Source organism: Phodopus roborovskii, unplaced genomic scaffold (genome assembly GCF_943737965.1).
Source record: "Phodopus roborovskii unplaced genomic scaffold, PHOROB, whole genome shotgun sequence".
Taxonomy (NCBI): Eukaryota; Metazoa; Chordata; class Mammalia; order Rodentia; family Cricetidae; genus Phodopus; species Phodopus roborovskii.
Genome location: NW_026126540.1, coordinates 34,315,368 through 34,322,688, shown reverse-complemented (window position 1 = coordinate 34,322,688; position 7,321 = coordinate 34,315,368). Strand labels below are relative to the sequence as shown.

General features: G+C 42.5%; 1 non-coding gene across 1 annotated transcript; it reads right to left on the bottom strand.

The window, feature by feature from the left end:
- Positions 1–704: 704 nt before the first annotated feature.
- On the bottom strand, positions 705–809 carry LOC127233173 (small nucleolar RNA U13). Its single transcript, XR_007835472.1, has one exon. It is a non-coding gene; the product is annotated as a small nucleolar RNA U13 (small nucleolar RNA).
- Between the last annotated feature and the right edge of the window lie 6,512 nt (positions 810–7,321).

The following is a 7,321-nucleotide window of genomic DNA, read 5'->3' as shown; positions in this document are numbered from 1 at the left end:
GCTCCTATCTCACTGACCACAGAAAGCAGACTGTAATGTCTCTAAATGGCCCTGCCTCTTCAATACCCACATGCCTCTCAGGACAGCAAAAACTCCTTCCAAGGAAATCTTCCAAAAACTCCCCTTTTGTTTTCCTGCAGTTTTAGCTGAAGGCACCAATAATCAGGAAAGGATTTATGACCATTTCCTTTGTAAATTTTTATAGATGGTTACCTAGCCTTGATAGTTAACATTTATTTCTTCAGTGTTTAGCCAAGGAGTTTGTATTCTAGCATCCCATTATACTGGGCAGCAAATGCATTATGGAGAATGTAATTTCAGACAGCAATAAACTCCATGAAGAAATGGGAGCAAGGTGGTGTGGTAGAGGGCAGCCTGGGGGAAGAAGAGCTCATTTATAACATGTCATCAGGGGTGTCATCTATTTCCTACCAGGCACCTGGGCATGAAGCCACTTCCACAAGATGTGGAGAGGATAAAGCTTTCTGGGCAGTTGGAAAAGTGAGTACAGAATCCTGGATAAAACCAGGTTTTGGATAGATTGTGCTGGAGAGTCTTTGAGAAGTAGCCAGGCAGCCATCAGGAGGGGCCTAGGGTGTGGTGAGGGTTTTAAGCTGTCTGCAAGAATAAAGAGTCTGTTGTGGCAGTGATTAAGCCTAGACTGACCAGATCCCATTTATATTTTATTTCTTTCCTTTTTAACATGTCAGACAAATAATGTCCTGCTGTTGTAACACAGTCTGAGAGAAGCCTATTCCTCATGGTGACACAAAAACTCAATCATCACATTTATGAATCACAAGAAGGATCTTGTTTATATTTCAAAGAGAACAATGGCATGAACACACAGGAGGAGGGCTGTTACAGAATAAAAGAGCCTGAGGAAGGAAAGAAGGCACCGTGTCCCGTCTCATTTACATCCTTTCAAAAACATCTTTGGAACAAGCCCAGGAACTCAATAATATTATTATTTATTTTGTTAGGTGCAATGATACCATGATTTTTAGGTTAAAACCTATAGAAGCTGGAGATACAAAATGCAGGGATATATTGTGATGCCTGAGGTTTGACATATTCTACAAAAAGAAAAAAACAGATAATTGTGGTTTCAAATTCTCCCTAACACGTATTTGAAGGCCTTTCTCTTGTTTACATGTTCTTTTCTTTTTAATTGAGTGTGTGTGTGTGTGTGTGTGTGTGTGTGTGTGTGTGCTGTGTGCATGGGGATGATGTGTGCTCATGAAAGTAGTGCTCACAGAGTCCAGAATAAACTGTAGTAACAGGCAGTTGTGAGCTGCCAGATGTTAGTGCTGGGAACTGAACTCAAGTCCTCTATAAGAACAATATATGCTCTTAACAATTGAGCCATCTCTCCAGAGTCCTTCCCCCCAAAAACGTAGCTCTGAATGAGTTATAAATACAGGAATCTGTTGTGTGGGGAGAATAAATTGTAGGGGTCTGATATTGTAGAGGAAAACAAACCTTAAACTCAGTTTCACTATGACATGGTCACAACACAGATCCTTCTATGAACTTTCAGGGTTTTCCCTCCACTGGCTAGCAGCTATCACCCCTGGAGTAAATGCTAGAGGGAGTTCCTCTAAATCAGTTCAGCTCCAATGCTGTCAGTCTGGTGATAGCAACAGATTTCCCCGACTCTGGGCTCATGCCCCAAGCTTGTGCCCAGATGAGGTACCAGCTGCGAGCTTGGGCCTTTGGAACTTCTGATCAATTGGCCACAGACTGAGGTTCTCAGGGCTCCTCCTTTGTGCTGATTAATTTGCTAGAGGGGCTCAAAGAACTCAAGGAACTCAGGGAAAGACATTTGTTGCTTTATTGTAAAAATATTGTAAAGGATACAAATAAGCAGCCAGATGAAGCAACACATGGGATAAAAGTCAAGAAGCATCTCAAGCATGAGATCTCATCCTGGAGTTGGGATGGGATGCCATCTCATCACCTAAATGAATTCTTGTTCATCTTGTAAGCCTCTATGTGTTCAGCTGATAAATCCTCCCAGCCCGGTCCTTTAGGGTTTTGTAAAGATTTCTTTGGGTAAGTAGGACTGAAGTATGAATGCCAGTGTGGGAAGATGATTGGACACAGTAGGAGCTAATGCTAACAAACACAGCTAGGAACCTGGCAGGGATGTGTGTGCAGAGTCTCCTTGGCTTCACCATGCAGCATTCCTTCCTCTAGGGCTCAGGGCCCTTGCAAAATGAGCACCACATTACTGGCTGTTGGAGAATTTCTATATGGCTAGTTCCAAGGCAGAAAGGCCTATGATTCTCTTTGGGGAAGAGAAATTCTTCTGTGGCTCACCTTGCACAGAAAAAGGAGTAAGTTAGAGAGAGACTGCTCTGTGGTTCACTCCTGGAGTCCCAAACTACCTTCTATGCTGTAAGAAAAGGACTGTTTTTCACTTTTATTCCTCTGAAACCACTTCAGCCACTAAGGATGAGATGCCAATTATTATGCTTCAACAAAACACATGCTCATTGTCCTAGTCATTCAGGAAAATAACGAGGGTTATTATGGGAGCTGTGATCCAGGCTCTGTGGTAGGAAAACAAAACATATTTGTCATGCTATCTATCACAAGGGGACTGGAGAATAGGCAGAGGCTGGCTTGCAGCTCTTTGCAGTAGAGCAGAAGGGATGGTGAAGACTGGTAGGGGTGGGCTAGAGACAGCAACAGTGACAGACAGAGCTGACAGGTAGGATATGAGGAAATGTAGTATCAGTCCTGGTGGGGATATGGAAGTGGCTTTGGGTGCAAAGCTAAGAAACACAGGTCTTAAATTTACTCATTGTTAGATGAATTATATGAACACACGTTTATCTGTCAGCATTTGGGGAACTAAGTCTTGGACCCAGCAAAGTAACTTCAACCTGTCTGAGATCTACCTGTAGGTAAGGCTGTCATTGGCAAGCCATTTGTTTTTGGTGTCACATTTCTTCTCCCTTCTGGAAAACAAATAATGCAAATGGAAGTATGCATCTGTCACCATGTAACTGCCAGTGGCTTGGATTTTCTGGACATAACCTAATTTAATTAATGTCTTTTATTCCTGAAGCTATCTACCCTGTATGTGAAGCACTTTTGTTACTAATATGTAGTGAGATATTCACCTTGTCCGCACCTGTGGCATAGGCCACGCCCTTTGGGGGTGGAGACAGGACCAGATGTGACCTGGGAGAACTAAGGCTGAGGAGGGGGCTTGGAGAGCTCTCTTGCTTGCAGCACAGGGACAGGAGTAGATCTGGAGGCATCCTTGGGACCAGGAACCTGCTGGTGTTCATCTGTCTATGTTGTGAGTTATTTCTCCCTGAATAAACATTTATTCAGCCTATTTGTTTCTCCTGATCCTTATTAAACATCAATATCTGGTGTCAGAAGCGGGATCTGGATTTTCACTGGACCTGGTTTCCACCTAGGTGGCAGACACCGCTCCCTTCCCCCCACCATCCCTGAACAGGCAGGGACTCTTGCCTAACTTGTGGACACACCACAGCTTGTGGGACATTTGCCTCTGCCCTACAACTCCTTTACCTCCACAGCAGCCCTGAGAAGGCACTCACTGCTTCCCATCTTTAAGTGGCTTTTTAAATATTAGTACTCCATTGACATGAGACACTATTGCTCCTGACAGCACCATGCACCTTCCTGAAACATGTTGGACACTGTTGTTGCTCCTTCTGGAGTCCATCCTTGCTTCAGCTATGGCCTCTTGGGCAAAGAACTGGCCCCACTTCGACCAGTATTTTGGACATGCGGTCCTATGTGCTTGCAGGAGACAAACAGAAGACTTATAAACCCTGCCAAGTCAGGGTAAGACAGCCTTTTTACCTCCCTGCTTTTGTTGTGGTCTGTCAGGTACTCTAGGCCTTAGCCAAAACTGGCTGTACCAACATTGCTGTGAGACCTAGGGTGACTGTCCAGGTAGCCTGCTGTTTCTGTCCTTGCTGCACCTTTTGGAAGTTGCCCATCCGCACTTCCTGCCTACCCTAGTATTATTATTTTCCTTCTCAGGTCTTTGAGGAGGTTGAAGATTAAATTATCACAATTATTATTCTCTCTTCCTAGTTAGATATATTAGCTTAGGACAACTCTATTGTAAACTCTGTTTCGACCTCACCCTAGGACTAGATAGTTAGGTCTTAAGTTTGTATGTTCTTGATTTTCCTTTTCTTAGGGCACACTTGTTATTCACTGTTTCGTATATAGCTTTTGTATCTAGGGTAAATCTTTTCTTTAGGCTAAAAGGGAAATTGTAGTGAGTTATTCACCTTGTCCGCACCTGTGGCATATACCACGCCCATTGGGGGTGGAGACAGGGCTGGATGTGACCTGGGAGAACTAAGGCTGAGGAGGGGGCTTGGAGAGCTCTCTTTCTTGCAGTACATGGACAGGAGTAGATCTGGAGGCACCCTTGGGACCAGGAACCTGCTGGTGTTCATCTGTCTATGTTGTGAGTTATTTCTCCCTGAATAAACACCTATTTGACCTATTTGTTTCTCCTGATCCTTATTAAACATCAATACTAATATATTCTGATTTCCTGGCACTATAATAATAATAAAACAACAACAATACAGCGGCTGAGTGGTGCTGGAAATACGGATAGCTAGGAGGATAGTGCTGTAAGATGGATGGACTTCACTCTTCACAGGCAGCCACCACTTGGTCCATTCTGTATTTATTCTGTCATCCACCCTGGCCCCTGATTTCCTCCCCCTGCTTGGCCTACCTTGTCATGCTGTTCTCTAGAAAATCAGGTCATCCTGTACCTAACTTTTCCCTGGCCAATGATTTTTTAGCTGCTTACTGAGCCCGCTGTGTTGTATCTAATCCTCACTCGGCCCCAGCTATGTGCACTGCCATTAGGAACATTATATATCACCACTTAAGGACCATAATACTTACATTAATGGTTGGAACAAAAAGTCACCCCCTCCCTTGTGTTCAAGTGGCAGTTACAGGCTCCTGGAACAGGATCTTCACTGTCTTCCTAATAATGTCAGTATCTTCTAAGTTCTCCGATTTCACCACTCACACATCTTTCTGTAGAGCACGCTGTTTCTTGTCCTTTCTCTGCTACCAGAGATGGAGACCTGCTTTCCAAATGTGGGGTTTTCCTAACAGGAACCAACCACAACCTTTTGCCAACAGATAAGACACTTAATATATTTTAGGCACATGTCCTTATAAGTAAATAAGAGTGTTGTTTCTTCTGTACTTTTTTCTTAACATTGGGAAGTTTTTAGTGATGATCTAAGGACATACAATATTCTTTTTTCTTTTCTTTCTTTTTTGTTTTTGTTTTTCAAGACAGGGTTTTTCTCTGTGTAGCTTTGGAGCCTGTCCTGGAACTCACTCTGAAGACCAGGCTGGCTTTGAACTCACAGAGATCCTCCTGCCTCTGCCTCCTGAGTGCTGGGATTAAAGGCATTTGCCACCACATCCTGGCAATTTATATCTTTCATAGGAAAAGAAGAAGAAGAAGGCTTTACATAAATGCTAGAAGTACCTACATGGGGCAGGTAATGCATATATGTGTAATGCATATATATGTTTTATTTTTCAATATTGAATAGCACATGGATCAAGTATAATGATAAAAAGACACTTTTCTATGTAATTAATCTCTCTCTCTTGAGACAGAGTTTGATGTAGCCCAGAGCAGTCTTGGAGTTGCTGTGTAGCAGATGATGACCTTGAATTCCTGATCCTTCTTGGCTTTGTAGAATTCCTGTGAACTTGGATTATAGGCATTTGCCACCACATCCACCTAAAAAGTTCCTGAGACACAGACAGGCAAGGGAATAGGCACTTGCAATACAGAATGATAGGAGCTATAATAATGATAAATAAGTTCCTTATGAGAACACACAGAAAACATACTAATTCAGTTGGAAAAGGTCAAGGAGGGACTCTTTGAGAGGTATTGGGTGTGGTGCATCTGAAGAAGTAGAAAACAGATTCTGGGAGCTGAAAAACTATCCAGAAAGGATCTATCTAAGAGTGAAGTCAATCAGGAAGGCTGGAGACAGAGACAGAAGCCACATCATTGAGGGGTTGGGACACTGGAATACTACTAAAAGGTTTTAAGCAGGGGGCACATAATCAGATTTGTCTCGATGCTCTGTGGGAAATATCTGGGAGGAGAAAGATGAAGGGAGATTAGTTAAAAGTCTGCTAGGGCAAACTAGTCAAGAATATAATTGCCTGATTCAAGATAGTGCTGGAGGCTTACATAGAGTGAGATGGACTCCAGATATTTGGGAGGTAAAATCAATAAGACTTGATGTTTATTTAAATATAAGGGATGGAGTAGAAGAAAGACCAAAGGGCAAAACATTCATTATATTTGAATATAACCACAGGGTTGATGGTGCCACCTACTGAGATCATAATCATGGGCAGAGAAGGAGGGCTGGGGTGTGGAAAGATCATAATTTCAGTTTGGGATGTAACATGATATGTGGGACTGTGGATTCCATGAGATGAAATAAATGTACACTTGTAGACACATAGATACTGAGACATTCTGCTATTTATATTTTATGATGAATTCTTGGGTGCTCATAATTCCAAAAAAAAGAACAGAATTACAGACTGTATGGTTCTCATATGACTGCCAGTGCTGACCAGATACAGGACAACTAACTGTCAGAAACAACAGCAACCGATATGCTGACTAACCAGTAATTTGTGTGGTCAGGTTCAAATAAATGTCAATCAGATTCTGTCTCCGGAGTTTCAACCAAGCAATCTACCCAGGACTTCCAGCCACAAATAGACAATGGCATGAGACTGTCTTTAAGGCTTGGGTTGTGGTAGCTGTCAGATCACTGTAAATTACTGAGAAGACAGCAAGCTGCCACCCCTTATTGTCTTCCTGAAAGACTTGAAAAGAGAGGACGATGGAACAAACACAGACTGATAAATAACTTGGAAACCAAATCTCCATCCTTGAGTTTCAAAAGAGAGACACATAGAGAGATGGGGAAAGAGGAGACACCTGGTTTTGTTCTGACTTTCAGTTCCTGATTTCTTGAGCATGACTAACTATGCCCATATATACACTTTCTCACACATCCTACATGTTGAATACTGTGATGGCTGTTCTTGGTTGTTAACTCAACTACATCTGGAATAATTAAAACCAAAGAGGTTGGATATACCTACAAGGAATTTTCTTAATTAAATAATTTGAAATGGGAAGACCCATCTTTAATCCAGATCTTTTTGAGGTGGGAAGATCCACCTTTAATCTGGGCCACACCTTCTGTTGACAGTCTATATAAAGGACTTGGAA